Raw genomic sequence first — 23,164 nt, forward strand, 5'->3', positions numbered from 1 at the left:
TACATAGATCTCTTATGAATGGAAAATATCCAGAAATTCAGTAACTCGTTTATGTTCTTGAACAAATGGCATGCTGTCAGCTTAAACATAAATAACAGAACTATGAAGCTAATGGGAAGAAAATACATAAATATGTATGATTTTAGTTTTGAATTTGTTTAAATAGGCGCCTGATAGCATTCCTCTGTAGCTTAGGAATCAAAAGAGAGGAAAATTACTGAGTGACTGCGGAGGTGCACAGCTGAGAGCTTAAAATGTAGACGGGGCGGTTCCACTCATTTCAGCATTGGAAACTTGAATTCTGAGTCTGGATTAATCATGCACATGACAATAGTGATGGCGTCTGTTTGATGTATTACACAAGTACCAAATGTCGACAGCCGGTGAAATCAAAGTCAGCGGCAGAAAGCACAAGTCTACTGCAGTGCTTACACTGAAGGGCAGATTCCAAGAGTGCGGTTTCCTTTTTAATATACAAAACAAAATTAAAATACTTATATTGACATTTTCACTTGCAGAGTGTCTTCAGTGCGAAAAATGCAGGAGACACCTATTTTCCTGTGAAATAGCCAATGAACGGAAAGGATTATGAAGTCACATGAGAAGTGTGTTGTGGAGAAATCATTTTCCATTGTATAATCATTTGATAGAAACGTTGAATCTGATTTTCCTTTTTTTTTTAAATTCACTTTCATGCAAATCCTTTCAGTTGGGAACACGGGGTTTCTGAGGCCACTGGCTTCTCTATCACCAGCAAAGGGGATTAATAACAGCTATGCTTTTAGTGGAAGAGGATAGTCAATGCCAATACCCCTGTGCCCTGTAATGGAATGCTCCATTATTATGAAGCTCTCTAACTGTGAGCATTGTTGAAAAATTCTGAAGCTCATCCCAAATATGGCAAATATTTACAAGTGCTAGGTAGATCCCTGGCTTGAACCCCTCTGCTCCCCATTGGAGTGACACAGATTACAGACACAAACTGATTTTCGAGAAAGAAAAAGGAACTTGCGTTTATATAGCATGACCTCAGGATATCTTCAAGTGCTTTATAACCGATGAAGTACTTTTGAAGTGTAGTCACTGTTGTGATGTAGGAAATGCAGCAGCCAATTTATGCACAACAAGGTCCCACAAACAGTAATGTGATATTAACCAGATAATCTGTTTTAGTGATGTTGGTTGAGCAATAAATATTGGCCAAGACACTGAGGAGAACCCCCTGCTCTTCTTTGAAATAGTGCCATGGGATCTTTTACATCCACCTAAGAGGGCAAATGGGCTGTAGTTAAGGTCTCATCTGGAAAACAGTATCTCTGACTGTACAACACTCCCTCAGTACTGCGCCTGAGTGTTTGTCTGGATTATGTGCTCAAGTCTCTGGAGTGCAACTTGAATCCATAACCTTCTGACTCATAGCCGAGAGTGCTACCTACTGAGCCACAATTGACACCAAATACAAAGTAGAAACGTAAAACATTTCTTCTCCATAATCACTCTTTAGTTATGAATTTTTCTGCACTCCTTAAAATTTTAAACTAATTAACAAACCTTGCATTTATATAGGGCCTTTGACATGTGATGAAATGTTGCTCGATGCTTTGTGTAAGAGAGAAAGGACTCAGTGAGAGAATTAGGAAGGTTAGCTATAAATTTGGTTGAAAAATTACGTTTTGAGGACGTTTTAAAGATAGCGAGGGGAGCGGCATGTCAAAGAAGTTTAGCCAGGGAGGTAGGACTGTCCAGCCACTGGGAGATAGGTAAGGGTGACGTTATGCACAGGATGTCAGATCCAGAGAAAGTTGTATCAGTGAGGGGCTAAGGCCTGAAAATCCAATCCAGACTTGGCTGACCATCAGTCTATCCAGATCATCAGGGATACAAACACTCCTCACTATGTTGCCAAGAATAATGGACATATACTCAGCTTTATACTGCCTCGGGTCAGATGCAGATCCATCTCTGCAACGTCATTGGACTGATACAGAAAATGTAAATAATTACACTACATCATCAGAGATTAAATGTCCCTCCCTAATCACCATCACACTACTGCTACCACCACTGCATCTAGACAACCAGTTAAAACGGGCAAAGGCTGAATTTAATCAACCCTGTAGGGACGGGCAGGGTGACTTAGGGCTCATAAAATTGCAAGAGAAGGCAGCCAATTAATAGCCACCTTAGGGCCTCATCCTGCTGCCGCTGGCATTTTACCAGTGGCAGTTGGGCCTTCCGCCACATGGGGAGGTCATCCAATAAAACCAGGTGGCCTCCCTGTGGGCTGGAGGTGGGGGGACTCCTGCTTTGGCTATCTGTGACCCACGGAGAGCCCCTGGCAGCAATGGCCACCAACACAACCCCCCATGTCCTCAACAATCCACCCCGGCACAACCCTCAATGGGGCCTGCCTGACTCACTCTGACAAGCCCACCCCCACTTACCTCCTCTCTGGGGTTCCAGCACTACTCCTGGTCCTGGGCCCGCTGCAGTAGCAGCAGTGGTCATAGCTCCTAGTGGAGCTGCTGGGACTGCTGAGCTGCCAGCCCTCTGATAGGCCAACAGCTCTTGGAAGCAGAATCCCCTTTCTTATAGGGACATGGACCTGGCACCAGGCAGTTAACTCCCTGTGCATGGTAATGTGCAGCCAGGGGTCCTCCAAACGGCCGAGGTGGGGTTCCACTCGCCTTTCTGGCTCAGCATCGAGACCCCTGTCGGCTGGATAAAATTCAGCCCATTTAGCTTGGCAGGTAGTCATTCCTTTGGTGGACAGGTAAAACAAAATAGATTCCTACTTAGCCATGAGTCCACTTTACCTTGGTTGTCCCAACTAAATCATGTAGAACAGAATGTTCCTCACAATTTCTGAAATGCTGGTATTCACTTTAAACTGTGGTTCTGTTCACCAATAAAGCTGCTCATCTTCCAGTTGAGAATCTTTGGATGGCAATTAATGGCATAATATATACAAGAATCACATACATGCACAATGGAATGCCTAGTTGAATACACATGCCCAAATGTTAAAAGAACAGGCCAACTCAAAATAAAGTTGAACAAAATTTTGCCTGAAAAAAAAATCAATTTGACTCACATGAGGTTAGTAGTGTTGCTAACATTCTTTACAAAATAGCACAAAACTTTAACTTCAAATCTCCAACTTAAAAATGACAATATCGTGGGCTATAATCCATTTCCTCATTAGTTTAATGCAAGTAGAGAGCTTCTGCACCTTTGGGTCAGTGGTAACACTCTTGGCTTTGAGTCATAGGCCGTAATTTTTCCCTCAGCGGACGGGAGCCGTGGTTGGTGGCGAACCTGCCTCCACCTGGCCTGGGGATCCAGACTGCATTTTACGGTCCCCAGGTTTTTAATTGGTCTGAGGTGGGACTTCCACCTCATTGAGGCAGGAAGTCCCGCCTATTGGAGCTGCCGGCCAATCAGAGGGCTGGTAGCTCTCTATCAGCTATGGCCACTGCTGAAACTGCAACCCAGCTGAAGATGGAAGATGTCAGGGAGCCCGGAGAACAGGTAAGTTTTTGGGGCCTCGCAAACAAGGGTGGTTGATTGGGGGGACGGTGGGCATGTTGGGTGTTGGGGGTGGTTGGGGAATTGGGGGCAGCGTGCCCGATCAGGAGGGTCCCCACCACCGCCCCAGGCTGTCAGAAAGTTGCCTTCTTTTCTCAGAGCCTGGGACGGCTGCCAGCCAAGGATAAAATCCTTGTGGCGGAGGGCGGAGGCCCTTAAGTGGCCATTAACTGCCTACTTAAGGGTTCTTGATTGGCCTTGGACGGGCCTGCCAGTTTTCGCCAGCACCACCTCCCTGCGTAAAGTGGCGACAGAGGCGAGAGCAGGTCAGGAAGGGCCCCCAAGCCTCCTGCTCCATTTTACATGCCCCCCCCCCACCCCCACCGCCATAAGGTTTAAACCCCTCTGCAAAAACTGGAGCACATAATTTAGGCTGATAGTGTAGCATCCCGTCAGGACTGCATTGAGCAATCAAAAGGTGCTATATTTTAGATGAGACATTAAACTTGTCTCTTCGGGGAACATAAGAGATCCCATGGTATTACTCAAAGAGTAACAGGGAAGCTCTTTCTTTACACAGAGGGTGGTGAGTGCCTGGAACTTGCTGCCGGGGAAGGTGGTGGAAGCAGGTATAATAGTGACGTTTAAGAGGCATCTTGACAAATACATGAATAGGATGGGGATAGAGGGATACAGTCCCTGGAAGTGCAGAAGGTTTTAGTTTAGGCAGGCATCAAGATCAGCGCAGGCTGGGAGGGCCGAATGGCCTGTTCCTGTGCTGTATTGTTCTTTGTTCTCTCTCAGTGTCCTGGCCAATTTTTGTCAACATCACTAAAGCAGATTACGTGGTCATTTATCTTGGTGTTTGTGGGGCTTTGCCATGAAGGCATGGTAGCATAATGATTATGTTACTGGGCTAGTAATCCAAAGATGTAAATTCATATCACACCATGACTGTTGGGTAATTTAAATTGTGTTATTTAAATAAATTTGGAATTAAAAAATAGTAATGGTAACCATGAAACTATCAGATTGTTGTAAAAGTCCAACTGGTTCACTAAAATTCTTTACAAAAGTAACTCTTATTGTTCTTACCTGGTCTATATGTGAGTCCAGACCCACAGTTAACCACATTGCTCTTAACTGCCCTCTGAAATGGTCTAGCTAGCAAGTCACTCAGTTGTATCAGAAAACTACTAAGACAGACTGCAGCGGTTCAAGAAATCAGCTCACCATCACCTTCTCAAGGGCTATTAGGGATGGGCAATAAATGCTGGCCTTGCCAGTGACACACACATCCTATGAATGAAAAATAAAAAAGGAATTGGCTAAACCCCAGGCTACTTTATTTGACATGTTATTATAATTTAAATTTTTAAAAAAGAGTCATTAAAAGATTTGATTAATTATGGAGACTATGATACTTCTGGTCAAAATTCACTTGCTGTCCTTTGATGATAGGCTAGTAATGACACAATTGTATCCAGATCAGTTACTTTTCATGTACATGTATTGAATAGCTTCTTTGAATCTTTACAGAGCAATTATTGCGGATTAGTTGTGATGTACTCAGACCAATATTCAGCCTGCAGTACAAGCTACCAAACCCATGTTATCCAAAGCAGATTAGTTTTTTTCCTCTTTCCTATCAGTAGTACAGATTCAAAAGTTATCAAATGTTGTAGTGCTTTTCCATATAATGTAACCGAAAATATATATTTTATCTAAAACAATATCCTGTTCAGATACTTATTTAATTCAATTTTATTTCACAAGAATTCAATATCAAAGGAAAAGTGTAGCCATAAATAAGAGAAGAAATTATTCCATTATGCACTTATAAATAAAAATCATCAGTTTATAATCAAAACTCACCACTACATTAAAAGATTTCTCAAGATTAGTTACATTTTCTCTTTTTGATAACCTCTAGTATACTGGCCTGATTTCTAATATACTTCACTGACAGTCCTGCCAAGGGCAATCTATTCTTAAGGCATTCAGCTAAACAGAAACATTGTTAAAGGATTTGATGAAATATATTACCACACATGCCAGGTGGAATTTCGACTAGCTTGGCAAAGCTTTTTTAAAAAAACGTATTAACATTTTTCAGCAAGCTTTTTTTTGCATTAGTGTGCAAGAAGTAGCCACACATAACAGAAGAAATTTAAAGGCGCATTTCCTTGCCAGGTAGTGAATGCACACGGGCACACACAAATAACAGTTCAAAGGTCATTGCATTGGGAACTCCTGCCCCATCAATGTCATAAATCTTACTTTCTGTGAATGACGTACATCTTTAGCTCTTTACTGCCTCTAAAGTGTCATCATTTATATATATATATGTTGCTCCCCAGAGTTGCTTTAATATCTTTCCCTTGTGCCTCCATTAGGGCATTGAGTGCCAAAAAATGTGATGGTGTTACCAATGAGGAGTAAAAGACAGTGCACAATTGAGTGCTGACAAGTTGTACCAGTATTATGATACTCAAATTTTAGTATATTACTGCTCTTGCTTATTATTGGGTTTAAATAAATAATGGGAATCTATTTTTAAAAACCTTTGGTACCACTGAGTTATACTAATGACTATACATGGAGTGATACTTTTAGCTAAAGAGCAATTTGTCATCTTCTCTTTGTTACTCTACTAGTACTACTACAGCTAATAATAACATTTTATTAATAAAATGTATTCCAATTTGCCCTTTGGTGGTGCATTTAGCCGATAGGTTTCAGAAAGAAAAATCCTGGAATCCCAGAATTTTACTTTCACAATTTCCATTATTTGATTTTTACTTTATATAAATATATTTTTGAAAATGTAACCAAGGAAGTGAAATTATATTTTGATTAATTCTTCTTTGTAATATTATAGTTTCTTTGAGCTCTTATAAGCAATTGTAAATATTCCCCATAGCGTTAGGCTCTTGCATCATTGGAATTCACTTTAAGATAGCTGTTCCAAGATATCTCAAAATGAATGTGCTCCCTGTTTCTGAAAACCCGAATCGCAACACTGGACCTAATCCAGAAAATGCCTTGTGATCAGTTTTTGCTAAAAAGATGCTTTAGTCTAAGCAATATGCAACACTAAACACTTTGTTCAAAAATGTTGCCTGCTAAAGATATTTTTCACAATTGCACATTTAAAATGACAAATATTTTGAAGCTTTTGAATATGTCTAATTGCAAATTTCTTTTGGTTTAAATTGATGTAGTGACATTTTGGTGCCTTTTGATCCAATTTCAAATATACTTATTCCCTACATAGGAAAGATTTAAACATGAACATGTCTGAATACAAATAATGTACATAATGTATGAAGTACATGTCTCTAGGGAGCATGGCAGTTCAAGTGTCAGATTCATCCTGCTGACAATACACACTCGCGACCGGTATACAAAGTGAACCCTGTCTATGGTAATGGACTGAACATTGACCTATTGATTGAGTGGTACAAGACATCATACAATATCAGCTGGGCCTTTCAAATTTTGTTTGGTGTGTGACATGAATTAACCTTAGGAACCTTTCACTTGCACTCCTAGCTCTGACAGTTAACTTCTAGATAATGTTCAGCCATGTTAGTTTGTTGGTCAAAGTAAGAAATTATTTTAAGAGCAGCAAGCTCTGCTAGGTTTAAATAACTAAAGCTTTCAGTTAATAGGATATGCTATCTCAACTTCATTAGTGTGGTGTGCTGGTAATTGCATGGCCATTTTTCAGAATTTTCCAGTTACACAATTATGCTTATAATCGAATAAAGTAAGCTATACTATAAAAACAGTCATTTGGGAAAAATGTTTTTTTCATATTTACAATAATAAAGTTTAGTTCAGCTTAAGGAGCTTACAAAATGATACTCAGATTGGCTAAACTCTAGTAGATAAATTACTATTAACAGATTAGTATGTGTAATTGTGAAGGAAGGCTATGAACTGCAAAACTATGTACTCAAAAGAAAATTATTATTATACACATAATAGATTGCACTCTCATAGAAATAAATAAGAGAAATTGTTTGGTTTTAAGAAAAATTATGTGTACTTAAAATAGGTCATCACTCTCCTGGGGCTGAACTACAGAGGAATAGGCCATCAAAATAAGAACAAAAGCCAATTCAGTAGCACAATGCATTAATTTGTTGTGCCATAGATTGGGAGACCTGGGTTCAAATGCCAGCCTCCTTGATTGACATTACTGTGCCACAGATGGCATTTTCCGATCTTATTTAGGCCATTGATTGCTGCTTTGAGTGGAACGTCGGTATCTAGTCAACAGGAGGGAAATGTTTCAACCTGGCAAAAACTCCAGCTCATAAAAAGAATTTTGTTGGATTATATAAAAGAGGTGGCCTGAGTCACATTCTCTGGCATGTGGCCTGAAAAGTTGCCACAAGAATTGCTAAAACTAAATAAACCATAGTGACATAAAACATACTGACAGTCTTTTGAGGATTATGATGCATTGAATAAAAATTTAAGCCATGAATAAAATTAATTAAGGAGTAATGCAGAGAAGCAGAAAGAAATCTATAGTTCTGTTAAATTTTACTTTATCATGTTCAGCATGGAAAATTGGAAGATTTTTCATTGCATGTTATATGATAGGAAAGCTGCAAGACAAAACTCAAAAATATCATTAATGATTTATACTTATCCTTTGGTGAGATACCTATACAGGAGTCCTTTCTTTACAGTAATAAATATCTGACTAAAAATAAGCACAGGTATTTTGTGCCAACGGTTCATTTATATTTGTATTCAAACATCTTTGTGCTGTAGACTTTGTATGTAAAGATCTGATTTAAAGTTTTGCCTCAATATGAAGACATTCAACTATATTTCATATCTTAAAAGTTATATATTTCACAAATGCTAATTTAGTATGTGCTTTTTTCTGCAGAAAAATGAGTTGGATATGAATTTTACATTAATTCTGTCACTTTGAATGCACAAATTGTGTTTAGAGTGTTAAATATATTCATCTGTATATATTTGCATTTGATAAATAGATTCAGTCTGTGCATTCAAAAGATTTGTTTTGTCCTTCCTAAATTTTGGTAATTCACACTAATAGCTTTCTTGTCTTACAGCAAGTTGAATTTTCTAATACAAAGAATTGTTACTAGGAATTGTTTTTCCAGGAATTTACATTTTCACATTCGAATATCAATTTTAAAAATTGCTGATTAATTTTTGAGTCATGTATTTTTAAGAAGAATAAACTGAAGTTCATGGTAAATTAAAAATAAGAACAACAGAGTACTTATTACAAAGCTAACAGTTGCACACTTGACACATAAAATAAAATGGGATATAATCTTACCTTAGGATATTGGATTGCGCTGCAGTTTCAAAATAAATTACGGCAACTTTCTTATCAGAGGAAGGGTCGGCTACTAATAATTTTGGGGTTGTTTTCCTCTATATGTAAAGTTAAAGAAAAATTATCTTTCTAAAATGTCATTCATTTACAATTACAGCTAAAGAATTTTTCTTTGAAATTGCAAAGAAAAACATAACCATTAGTCCAATGAAGTGGAATGTTTAGAAAAATTCATACAAGAATCAAACATAATCTTAACCAGAACATGTCTTATCAAACTTGCCCTATGGAAGACCTTCTACATGAATAATATTCTGAAATCAGGTACTTTAAAATAGCACCCCTTTTAATTAATGAGTTTGAAATATACATAACTGGCATATTTAATGTGGTTGTATCTGCCGTACTCAGTTTAGTAACTACCAGTAAAGAGAAATTCCTTAATAAAATGGACAACCCTTATATGACAACAGCATTTTTCATTAGTTCAAGAAAATGTTAATCGTGCAATTCCAAGTCTAATCCTTTTGATATCGTCAGGTACCTCCTGTTCATGGGTTAATTGCTTTAAAAGCAGAGGCAATATTCTGAACGGTGGGCCGTGTCACCTTTTCACAGCTGTTACCATTGAGTGACAACTAAATCCCATGTGTAAGATGTGGAAAAGCTCAGTCTCCAATCGGGAGAAAATTTATGTAAACTGCAATCCCTTCAGTATGTGCGGAAGTCATAGACTTTCTTGATTTACCCTGCTTTTCCCAGAAAGCTCTATTGTTTGCCTTCCTAAGTCTCATCAACCCTTTGTAGCAGAATATCACAGCAGCAGCAGATAGCTTGAAAAATATAAATGCTATCATAGTGCTGATTAATAGCAGTGCTTATGAGTCAAGTCAGATAACAGTGCAGCTCTCCACTCAATTTCAGATACTGCTAATGGAATCTGTCTTCTCCAATTGTAATATGAGAAGGGCTAATTTGCTATGGAGCTTGGAGCTGTCACCAGCAGGGGATTGTGGGGTCAGATGGGAGCTGCCAGGTTTTTGCCCTGCAGCTTGTATCTCTAGCTTTGAATAGAGCAGCCCCCTGCCTGCCAGTTAGCTGATAGGCCGCTATGGGGTTTATGCCACCTCATACAATAGGAAAGGGTTGTGCAGACTGACTTTTGTAATTGTGAAGCTGGCTCATATTTCGAGAGCTACTGTGCGGCATAATTTCTAATAACTGGTTTTAACAAATGTCAGATTATTAAAAGTTTTCTCAATTACAAAAACTCATAAAACATTTGAATTGATAGATCTGTCCCTTGTTAAGTTTCTACTGCTGGAAATAGAGCTGTTTTTTTCATATGTGGCATTATACATTCACTTTAAAACTTGAATTGCTTTTAGTTTTCTCTGGTTTCAGGGAAGAACTTACTTTTACAATTGTAATACAGACACTTAAAGGATGTCTGAATTCAATGATGCCACACAAATCATTTTTAACTTTGAGAGCTAGATTTTTCTAGCATTATGCAGGACAAAAACTTGCTTTCTTAATGCTTAATATCTCTGAAAATAAGGTTAATCAGTGACAACCTAATAACACAGGTGGTAGAGCACAGCAGCTGCCTGCCAACAGGATGGTTGTAAGCTTAAGTCCTGGGTTACCTGTCACTTGAGCCTGCCTGCCATTGTTGGGAATAGGCTTGGTGTTTCTTTGCTTCACTGTTAGATGGAGCACAACATGGGTGTCCAAACTTTTTGCCTTTGTGGGGCCCATTGATCTCTACCAACAAGTCTTAGAGACCACATATTGGGCTGAATTTTCCCCACAGAGGTGAGTAACAGGAGTCAAGACTGTTTTCAGGACCCAAACCTGCCTCCGGTGGGAAACTGATTAAAGTCAAGATTCACGTGGGTGAGCTCATAATTGGCATGGAGACAGGTTCCCTGTCCAATTATAGGCAACGACAGGCTCACGAAGCTGAAAAATTGCACAATTACAGGTGAAACAAACCCCATGGACTCACTCAGTGCTCTACCCGATATGGTGGCCTCTGCTCTCGACCCCTTCTACGCTCCTTGTGGCTTTGGATGAGGTGAAAGCAGCCTGCTCGCCTGTCTCTGCTTGTGGCTGAGATGCACATGATGGTCATCCTCATTATGGAGGTGCCAGTGGGGGCACCTCCAGAAGCTGCTACACTAGCAATGTTACAGGGGCGGCCTCCGTCACTAGGCCCGGCTGCACAAATAGTCAGAGGGGCCAAGGAGGCCAAGGATGATGATGGCATCCTGTGAGAGGTGGCACCCTTATCCTCCTGGTGACTGCCTCAGCTCTTGGCTAACGATCCAGATGGCTGTTGGGGAGCATCAGCTGGGGTGCACCTGGCATCCCTTCCATGCCTCTCTGTGCCACCAACGCCACTGAGTGGTCCAGTTGCAGAGTGTGGGATGCATTCTGTGAAATTCAGTGCACAGTTCCTGCATGCAATCCAAGCACTGCCGCATTGGCTGTCCATGAGGTTGTCCACTCTCTCAATGGAGGAACTCATGTGGTCAAAGCCCTGAGCCATGGGGGCACACATGAGCTGAATGGACTCCTCCATTCTCAGCCATTGACCCCATACTGCATCAAGGAACTCTGACATGTGGGAGCACATGTGTTGCTGCTGATCTAAGTAGATCCTCCTTTCCTGTGATTCCTGAGGCCCTGCACCTGTGCCCAGCTGAGCAGGGCTATGTCTGTCTTCCCTCCTCCAAGGGGGACTGCCCACAGCTGTCTCTTACCGAGGTGACTGTTTCAGAGTTGTTGGACGGTGCACTTGTAAGATGTGACGGTGCTTGCTCTGATATCTCTGCCAGCACTTGTCCTGGTGCAGACACAGGAATCTGTCCTTCCCCCTCGACATCTGAACATGTGGGAGACAGAGGGATCATAAGAGCAAGCCTTGGAGAGTAGAAGCCTCTACAGTGCTGAGGCTTCCCAATGCCATTGAGTCTTTGGCATTGCATCCCCTTCATCTAGACATTGCAGTTTCTATTCAACCTCTCCACCAGGGATGCCCATCTCACCTTCCTGACTTGCTCATGGTCAGCCATCCTAGTGATCGCCAGTGTGCTCTTCTCCATGGTGGTGACAATGTGTAGGTTGGGAACACCTCATCCAATCTGCGCCCTTTCGCGGGCATTATGTGCCCTTTTCTCCTGCAAGGGCAAAAGACAGAGAGATAAAGTACTGCTGGTCTCCATGGCCAATGCCAACAGCTCATTGACATAGGAAGATGCATGTATCAGTGCTGGTAGTTGCTCAGCAGCAATATGGCTCTGAATCTTGCTGAGGGATCAATAGGTACCCTGAGCACAAACTCCTCCCATGTTTAGGAGCAGCATGTGCCCCCAGGCTCCTCAGCTGGAGTGTCTGCTGGAGTTTGAATATCCAGAGGCCTGTCATGAGGGTCTGGCATTGCAGTCACCTTGCCAGACCGAAGAAAGTCATTGAACTGCTTCCTGCACTACACCCAGTTCTCAGCCACCTCTATCCAGGCCTGCTTGGTTTGGGAGGGTGGCCTTCTCCTGCCACCCTCCAGGAAGAAGACCTCGCTCCTCTGCTTCAAGGAGAACCTTCAGGTCTGTGCCTAAGAAGGCAACAATACATTCAACCTCTATGGAGAGGAAAGGGAGATTGGAGATGGGGCAATAGTTTGCAAGGACTGAGGAACCAAGGTGGATATTTTTAGAAGAGATGATAATTTTGAAAGGGAGAAGGACAGTGCCTGAGGAGAGAGAGTTATTTACAATGTTAGCTAGTATTGGGGACAGGAAGGAAAGTTGGGTAGTCAGCCGTTTAGTAGGAATAGAATCAAAGGAGCAGGAGGTGGGTCTCATAGTTGACTCGACCTTGAGATGATATGAGGGAAGATAGGAGAGAAAACAGAATGTGCTATGGACTCAAGACTAGGGCAGAGGAACCCTGGGAGAAAGATTTGACTTTGTGTGCAAGGGGAAGGCGAGGAAGCAGCAAAGGCAGCTGAATGGATGGGTCTCAATCTTAGTGACCAAGACATGATGGAGGTGAGAGCAGAGCAGCCAGGAGAGAGGTGTTTAAGGAGCTAGTTAGTAGCAGGGAATGGAAGCAGGGGTTATCTTTGCTCTGTGGGTAGATCCTGGAAAGTGGGTGAAGCAGTAATGATCAAACCAGATCTGGTGATGGATGGCTAAACCAGATATATTCAGGTCTGTGAAGATGGGAGCCATAGCAGGATAGTTAGGATGGGAGGGAATAAAGGTTTTGCTGGGGGCAAGGGTATCAGAGATGGAGGTGAAGGAGTATTGCACAAATCACTTGCTGCAGAAGAATTGAGGAAAATGGAGGGCCAAAAGCTTGGCAGTTGGGAGTATGAAAGTACAGCTGTAAGTGACTTTGATGGAGAGTTTTTCAAGGGACAGACACAGAAAGTCATGGGGCTGGAAGGGGTAGGGGGATTTGGGTGGTGATGGATAAAAAGAAGTGGTCAGAGATGGCCTTGCCCGTGATGGTGACCATAGTAGTTGAGAAGACATGGGAGATAGCATGGTCAAGGGAGGTATGGAGGGGAGGTGGCTCCATGTATGTGGATAAGAGAGTTTATATGGAGGGAGGGATTTAGGGAGGACAGGAGGGCAGTGAAATAACAGGAGAAAGGGTAAGGGAAGCTGGTACGTAATAGAAATCACAGACAATGAGCTCACTGCCAGGGGTAGAGGGAGGAAAATAGAAAGGGTATCACAGAGATAAAATCAGGATGGGGCTTGGGTGGAAGGACAGTAGATAATGAGGATTTTAAAGGATAGGCAAGAGGGCTGAAATAAGGTGAGGTGCTTGAAGTAGAAGGAGGTACAAGAGGAGTAGACCAAGCTGTGACTTGGTAATAATGAGTCTCCAGCCCACAAAGTTCAAATCTGACAAACCAGCAAATCATAGAAAGAAGAATGGAGTTGCCAAAGCTTTGAGGATTGGAATACCAGAACTTGAGAGCTGCATGTAAACCATGGGGACGATTTTGGATATTCCTAGAATACAAGATATGCTGAGTGTGGAGAGTGGAATTGGCATAATTATTTTGTTTGGCAAGCACACTTTGTATCTTTATTAATACTGTTCTGTTCCTAACAGTTATTGGTAAATTTGTGGCTCATCCCATGCCATACCAATACAACTATAACAGCCGAAGTTGTAGGAAACCAAATGAAAACAGAAAATGCTGGAAATACTCAACAAGTCTGGCAGCATTTGTGGAGAGAGAAAATCAGAGTTATTGGGCAGAATTTTCCTGCAGGCTTCGGGACCCCGACATCGGGACCAGTTGGGGGTCCCGAGCCTGCACTTGCCAGGAGCCAGACTGGCAGAACTATTTTCCCAGATGCGATCTCCTAATTGGCCTCCTCCACGTTTGCCATCCAATTAAGGACAGTGGGTGGATTCCTAAGTGTGGAGGGCCAATAGGAGGTTATCCAGCACTAAAAGATCAGCAGCACCACCATCAGAAGTGGGCACTGCTGAAGTAAGTGGGGAGGTGTGAAGGTGCTTCCATTCCCGGTCGCCAGCCTCAAATGGGGGACATAAGAAGGGCCAAAAGGGTTAGCACTGTTGGACAGAAGGGGGAAGGCCCTCCACAGTAATGGGCACAGGTGCAGCTGCGGCCATTTATTAGTGCGGCACCTTCCCCTTTGAATGGAGCCTCCTGCTCCGATGGCCCCCCCCGGACTGCCACAAGGAGGTCATCACCATTGAATTGGAAGCCTCTGCATGTGGCGGGGGCCGGTCCACCAGTGGCAAAATGCTGGTGACCTCACAAAATCACCCCGAAAGAACAAAGAACAAAGAACAAAGAAAATTACAGCACAGGAACAGGCCCTTCAGCCCTCCAAGCCTGCACCGATCCAGATCCTCTATCTAAACATGTCGCCTATTTTCTAAGGGTCTGTATCTCTTTACTTCCTGCCCATTCATGTATCTGTCTAGATACATCTTAAAAGACGCCATCGTGCCCGCATCTACCACCTCCGCTGGCAACGCGTTCCAGGCACCCACCACCCTCTGCGTAAAGAACTTTCCACGCATATCCCTCCCTAAACTTTTCCCCTTTCACTTTGAACTCATGTCCTCTAGTAATTGAATCCCCTACTCTGGGAAAAAGCCTCTTGCTATCCACCCTGTCTATACCTCTCATGATTTTGTACACCTCAATCAGGTCCCCCCTCAACCTCCGTCTTTCTAATGAAAATAATCCTAATCTACTCAACCTCTCTTCATAGCTAGCGCCCTCCATACCAGGCAACATCCTGGTGAACCTCCTCTGCACCCTCTCCAAAGCATCCACATCCTTTTGGTAATGTGGCGACCAGAACCGCACGCAGTATTCCAAATGCGGCCGAACCAAAGTCCTATACAACTGTAACATGACATGCCAACTCTTGTACTCAATACCCCGTCCGATGAAGGAAAGCATGCCGTATGCCTTCTTGACCACTCTATTGACCTGCGTTGCCACCTTCAGGGAACAGTGGACCTGAACACCCAAATCTCTCTGGACATCAATTTTCCCCAGGACTTTTCCATTTACTGTATAGTTCACTCTTGAATTGGATCTTCCAAAATGCATCACCTCGCATTTGCCCTGATTGAACTCCATCTGCCATTTCTCTGCCCAACTCTCCAATCTATCTATATTCTGCTGTATTCTCTGACAGTCCCCTTCACTATCTGCTACTCCACCAATCTTAGTGTCGTCTGCAAACTTGCTAATCAGTCCACCTATACTTTCCTCCAAATCATTAATGTATATCACAAACAACAGTGGTCCCAGCACGGATCCCTGTGGAACACCACTGGTCACACGTCTCCATTTTGAGAAACTCCCTTCTACTGCTACTCTCTGTCTCCTGTTGCCCAGCCAGTTCTTTATCCATCTAGCTAGTACACCTTGGACCCCATGCTCCTTCACTTTCTCCATCAGCCTGCCATGGGGAACCTTATCAAACGCCTTACTGAAGTCCATGTATATGACATCGACAGCCCTTCCCTCATCAATCAACTTTGTCACTTCCTCAAAGAATTCTATTAAGTTGGTAAGACATGACCTTCCCTGCACAAAACCATGTTGCCTATCACTGATAAGCCCATTTTCTTCCAAATGGGAATAGATCCTATCCCTCAGTATCTTCTCCAGCAGCTTCCCTACCACTGACGTCAGGCTCACCGGTCTATAATTACCTGGATTATCCCTGCTACCCTTCTTAAACAAGGGGACAACATTAGCAATTCTCCAGTCCTCCGGGACCTCACCCATGTTTAAGGATGCTGCAAAGATATCTGTTAAGGCCCCAGCTATTTCCTCTCTCGCTTCCCTCAGTAACCTGGGATAGATCCCACCCGGACCTGGGGACTTGTCCACCTTAATGCCCTTTAGAATACCCAACACTTCCTCCCTCCTTATGCCGACTTGACCTAGAGTAATCAAACATCTGTTCCTAACCTCAACATCCGTCATGTCCCTCTCCTCAGTGAATACCGATGCAAAGTACTCGTTTAGAATCTCACCCATTTTCTCTGACTCCAAGCATAACATTCCTCCTTTGTCCTTTAGTAGGCCAATCCTTTCTCTAGTTACCCTCTTTCTCCTTATATAATGAATAAAAGGCTTTGGGATTTTCTTTAACCCTGTTTGCTATAGATATTTCATGACCCCTTTTAGCCCTCTTAATTCCTCGTTTCAGATTGGTCCTACATTCCCGATATTCTTTCAAAGCTTCGTCTTTCATCAGCCGCCTAGACCTTATGTATGCTTCCTTTTTCCTCTTAGCTAGTCTCACAATTTCACCTGTCATCCATGGTTCCCTAATCTTGCCATTTCTATCCCTCATTTTCACAGGAACATGTCTCTCCTGCACGCTAATCAACCTCTCTTTAAAAGCCTCCCACATATCACTTGTGGATTTACCTTCAAACAGCTGCTCCCAATCTACATTTCCCAGCTCCTGCCGAATTTTGGTATAGTTGGCCTTCCCCCAATTTAGCACTCTTCCTTTAGGACCACTCTCGTCTTTGTCCATGAGTATTTTAAAGCTTACGGAATTGTGATCACTATTCCCAAAGTAGTCCCCTACTGAAACTTCAAACACCTGGCCGGGCTCATTCTCCAACACCAGGTCCAGTATGGCCCCTTCCCGAGTTGGACTATTTACATACTGCTCTAGAAAACCCTCCTGGATGCTCCTTACAAATTCTGCTCCATCTAGACCTCTAACACTAAGTGAATCCCAGTCAATGTTGGGAAAATTAAAATCTATTATCACCACCACCCTGTTGCTCCTACATCTTTCCATAATCTGTTTACATATTTGTACCTCTATCTCACGCTCGCTGTTGGGAGGCCTGTAGTACAGCCCCAACATTGTTACCGCACCCTTCCTATTTCTGAGTTCTGTCCATATTGCCTCACTGCCCGAGTCCTCCATAGTGCCCTTCTTCAGCACAGCTGTGATATCCTCTTTGACCAGTAATGCAACTCCTCCACCCCTTTTACCTCCCTCTCTATCCCGCCTGAAGCATCGATATCCCGGGATATTTAGTTGCCAATCGTGCCCTTCCCTCAACCAAGTCTCAGTAATAGCAATAACATCATACTCCCAGGTACTAATCCAAGCCCTAAGTTCATCTGCCTTACCTACTACACTTCTTGCATTAAAACAAATGCACCTCAGACCACCAGTCCCTTTACATTCATCATCTGCTCCCTGCCTGCTCTTCCCCTTAGTCACTCTGACTTCATTATCTAATTCCTTACAGGCTTTTGTTACTCCCTCCTTACTGTCAACTGACCTCCTCAATTGGTTCCCATCCCCCTGCCACATTAGTTTAAACCCTCCCCAACAGCGTTAGCAAAAGCACCCCCAAGGACATTGGTTCCAGTCCGGCCCAGGTGTAGACCGTCCAATTTGTAATAGTCCCACCTCCCCCAGAACCAGTCCCAATGTCCCAAAAATCTGAACCCCTCCCTCCTGCACCATCTCTCAAGCCACGCATTCATCCTGACTATTCTTTCATTTTTACTCTGACTATCACGTGGCACTGGTAGCAATCCTGAGATTACTACCTCTGAGGTCCTACTTTTTAACTTGGCTCCTAACTCCCTAAACTCTGCTTGTAGGACCTCATCCCGTTTTTTAGCTATATCATTGGTGCCTATGTGCACAACGACAACTGGCTGTTCACCTTCCCCCTTTAGAATGTTCTGCAGCCGATCTGAGACATCCCTGACCCGTGCACCTGGGAGGCAACATACCATTCGGGAGCCTCGTTTTCGACCACAGAACCGCCTATCTACTCCCCTTACAATCGAATCCCCTCTGACTATAGCCCTTCCACTCTTTTTCCCGCCCTTCTGAACAGCAGAGCCAGCCACGGTGCCATGAACCTGGCTACTGCTGCCTTCCCCTGGTGAGCCATCTCCCTCAACAGTATCCAAAATGGAATACTTGTTTTGGAGGGAGATGACCGCAGGGGACTCCTGCGCTGCCTTCCTGCTCTTTCTCTGCCTTTTGGTCACCCATTCCTTTTCACCCTCAGCTATCCTAATCTTCGGTGTGACCAATTCACTAAACGTGCTATCCACGACCTCCTCAGCATCGCGCATGCTCCAAAGTGAGTCCATCCGCAGCTCGAGAGCCGTCATGCGGTCTAACAAGAGCTGCAGTTGGACACACTTCCTGCACATGAAGGAGTCAGGGACATCAGCTTTGTCCCTGAGCTCCCACATTGAGCAAGAGGAGCATGACACGGGTCTGAGATCTCCTGCCATTTTTAATCTTAAGCTTAACTTAGTTAAATGAAAAAGGAACAAAAAGTTTTTACCAATCACGATAAAACCAGAGAAATTGAAAAAGCCTTACCTTATATACACCCCACCGAGTCCTTTTTTTTGGTTAGAGGAGGAGGGCGGGTGGGAGACACTACAAGTGTGGTGTCTCGGGTTCAGAAACCGCCCAAATATATAGTGTTTTACTTACCCAGCAGCCCCCTGGCCTCCGCCGAAAACAAAAGGAAATTAAGTTTACTGTCAAACTGACCTTCCCAGCTGCTCACTCGCCCGCACTCTCTGCTCCCGAAAAAGCTGCTGCAACGAAAGGACAGTTATTTTAAACCGCCCAAATATATAGTGTTTTACTTACCCAGCAGCCCCCTGGCCTCTGCCGAAAACAAAAGGAAATTAAGTTTACTTTCAAACTGACCTTCCCAGCTGCTCACTCGCCCGCACTCTCTGCTCCCGAAAAAGCTGCTTCCCAGCTGCTCACTCGCCCGCACTCTCTGCTCCCGAAAAAGCTGCTGCAATGAAAGCCCCTAATTGGGGACTTAACTGTGTAAATTGGCTGCCTGTCTCCATGGAGCGGGCAGCGATCCAGGTCCCTGCCCGCTGCTGGGAAAGTTACCGGGCAGCGGGAATGTGTCGTGGAGCCGTCCTAAAGTGGCTCCCCACTATTTTCCCAGCACACCCACCAACCCCCACCTCAAAACCTGCCACCATGGGCCTGGGAAAATTCTGCCCAAAGTTTCAGGTTTGTGATCTAAGATAGTTTTAATGAATGACATTATCTGGTCCAGACCATAAATTTTCCATATGTTATTTTTATTTGTTGGTTTATGCATCCTTTTACATAAATTCTATATTTTTCTTCTTCTATACTGTGAGTATATGAACAATACAATTTGTCATGAAAAAACTTTTCTAAGTTCCTGTCCTACCTTAAACTTATTCAAATCTTCTCCTCTCTTTCACTCTTCCGAAGCCATGCACAGCATTCCCCAACTCAAAAGTAAGGATGTGACCATTTCTTTTTTAACTTTGAATTCGCTGCTCGGAGATACCTGTCTGTAGCATTGAGTAACTTGACTCTAATGTTTTCTTCCTCCCTCTGAGGAAGTGCTTGGACTATATTTGGTGTCTGTTGTGACAGCAAGGTCGAAATCAGAAACTTCTCATATTGGTGTGGCAGCAGAAACCTATAAGGTACCTATGGCAAAGGATATTAGACTATGAGGGACAACTTCTCTATAACCTGTCCTAGCTTATTTCCATTTAATGAAATATTTGCTGCAATATTAAAAGATTTACACTTACTTTATTTTCGTGTAAATTTTGTATTGATGGAAGTTAAGGAATGTATGCAGGAGCTGCCTCATGCACTTGTAACAATGCAAGAGTGTCTTGCTACTCCTCCACTCTTCAAAATAAAAGGGTAAATTATCAGAAGCTTCACTTCCAGCATGAAGCCTCACAAAACTGACCTCATGGTCTGAGTGATATAGCTGAAGGCCAACCTCAGAAAACTACCCTTTAGTCTACTACTATGGCTTCCTCATTACCCACTGTATATGGTATGAGTGAATTGGACCACTCAATAGCTGGTACCAAATTTCTGTTGTGAACTGATATCCACTGGAGACAGAAATGTCCAGAACTTGCTTTACATAAGTCCCTTAACTACCACTTACTGTCAATTGTCTAACATTGAGTTGAGTTTAGATTTTAGAGTTGAAAGGATAGTGTTGCAATCCGCAATTACAGCCAAATCCCATATTTAGCAATTAAACAGATTATTAACGACAAATACTAACTACAGATTTCATTTGCCTGGATTTTTCTCCACACCTCATTAACAAAGATTTAGTTTGTTACCTGTTTGCATTCCTAATTATTTTGTTTCTAATTTCATTAAGAAGAAATATTTCCTGGCAATTTGGCTGCTCCATTTCTACATCAGCTCAGACATCATGGATTCACTGATGTTGAATTGATTAATTTAATATTGGAAAAAGAATACTGAAAATATATTTTGGGTACTTCGTTAATCCTCAATTAATTGGATATCTTGTGGAGAAACTGAAAGAGGTAAAGGGATTTAGTTTGCGTAAAAACAGACGTGATATAGCAAAGAACTGCTTGGACTTGACGAATATCCCAGTTACGATCATGTAACTGCCATTACAGCAATTGGATTAACCCTCTGAGTACTGAACTTTTTGTAGTTTTCATAATCTCTAATGTTTTCCTATTGATTTCTGGACCAGATTGTATTTTGAAAATAAAAGCCATTGAATGCTTTTTTGTGAAAGATCTGCATTTGGTAGCACTGTGGATTAGATCACTTTTCTCTGAGAACGAGCTTTAAATTCAATTTGTACTGCACAGTGCCGAAATCAGATTTTCAAACCACTTCCCATTTAATACTTGTACACAGAATAGAAGATGTTCATAATTCACATACTTTTAAAGAGAGAAATTGCATTTATATGGTGCCAGTCACATTCTGTGGGCATCCCAAAGGGCCTCAAACAATTATTTACTTTTGAAGTGTAGTCACTGTTGTTATGTAGGCAAACAGTGCAGTCAATCTCTTGCATAGGAAGGCCCCATAATGAACAATTGAATGAATGAGCAGATAACACAAAGAAAAATACTGTGGATGCTGGAAATCTGAAATAAAAACAGAAAATGCTGGAAATAGTTCAGCAGGTCAGGCAGTATCTGTGGAGAGAGAAACTGAGTTAATGGGCTGGATTTTGTTCTGAAGACGGGGTGGGTTGTGGTGGTGGCAGGCAGTGGGCTGGAAGGTGGGGGAAACCCCACCTTGGCCCTCCATCAGATCTCCATTGCTATTCCACAGGGGGCAGGCAATTAAACTGCCCAATGTCCGGAACACTGTCTCTTTAAGGAATGAACTCCCGCCTTCAAAAGCTGCCGGCCAATCGGAAGGCCCTGCAGTCCTGAGAGGAGAGAAGACTCTGGGAGAGGTGAGTGGGGTTGGGGTCATCAGGCAAGCCCTGGTGACAGGGTGGGGTTAATGAGGGCGGGGGTGTCTTCCGGGGGGTGATTGCTGCCAGGGCGGGGGGGGTGGGGGGGGGGAGGTGCCTCTAAGGGTGAGGAGGAGGGCCCCCAAAGGAAGGAATCCCCCAATCCTGCTAGGAGGCTGTCAGGTTTTACCTGGCGCTGTTTCCCCATGCCTGTGCCTCATTAAATTGAGGCAGAGGTAGGAAGAAGCCCTTAAGTGGCAATTGAGTGCCTCAATTGGCTAGAAGCAGGAAGGCCATCCTTAGCCTTCCCACCCCTAAATTGGAAGGCATTGGGAAGGTGATCGGCACTCCGACGCCACCTTCTGACACAATTTTATGGGCACCCTGCCTCCATTTCCATCCCAAGAGGGTCTATAAAATTCAGTCCTATGTTTCAGGTTTATGACATTTAAGGTTACTGCCTCTCCCACCCTTTCAGGCAGTGAGTTTCAGACCCCCACCATCCTCTGGGTGAAAACATTTCTCCTTAACTCCCCTCTAATCCTTCCACCAATTACTTTAAATCTATGCCCCCTGGTTACTGATCTCTCTGCTAAGAGAAATAGATCCACTCTATCTAGGCCCCTCATAATTTTGTACATCTCAATTAAATCTCCTCTTAGTCTCCTATGTTCCAAAGAAGACAACCCTAGCCTATCCAATTCTTCCTCATAGCTAAAATTCTCCATTCATGGCAACATCTTCATAAATATCCTCACTAGCGTGATCACATCCTTCCTGTAATGCATTAACCAGAACTGCATGCAGTATTCTAGCTGTGACCTAACTAGTGTTTTATACAGTTCTGGCATAATCTCCCTGCTCTTATATTTTATGCCTAAGCTAATAAAACAGAATGTATCCCGTATGCCTTTTTAATGACCTTCTCTACCTGTCCTACTACATTCAGGGATCTGTGGACGTGCACTCTAAGGTCCCTCTGTTCCTCTACACTTCTCAGTATCTATCGTTTATTGCCTTGTTTGCCCTCCCCAAATGCATTACGTCACACTTCTCTGGATTGAATTCCATTTGCCACTTTTCTGCCCTCCTGATCCATTCATTGATATCTTCTTGCAGTGTACAACTTTCCTTCTCACTATCAACCACAACACCATTTTTTGTATCATCCACAAACTTGTAAATCATGTCGCCCACATTTAAGTCTAAATCGTTGATATATATCAGAAAAATCAAATCAAGAGACCCAGTGCTGAGCCCTGCAGAACCCCACTGGAAACAGCCTTCCAATCATAAAAACACCCATTGACCATTGCCCTTCGTTTCCTACCATTAAGCCAGTTTTGCCACTTGCCCTTGGATCACAAAAAGAAACGAAAGACTTACATTTATAGCGCACCTTTCATAACCACTGGACATCCCAAAGGACTTTAGAGCCAATGAAGTAATTTTGAAGTGTAGTCACCGTTGTATTGTAGGAAACACAGCAGC

Source organism: Heterodontus francisci, chromosome 9, assembly GCF_036365525.1.
Source record: "Heterodontus francisci isolate sHetFra1 chromosome 9, sHetFra1.hap1, whole genome shotgun sequence".
Classification (NCBI taxonomy): domain Eukaryota; kingdom Metazoa; phylum Chordata; class Chondrichthyes; order Heterodontiformes; family Heterodontidae; genus Heterodontus; species Heterodontus francisci.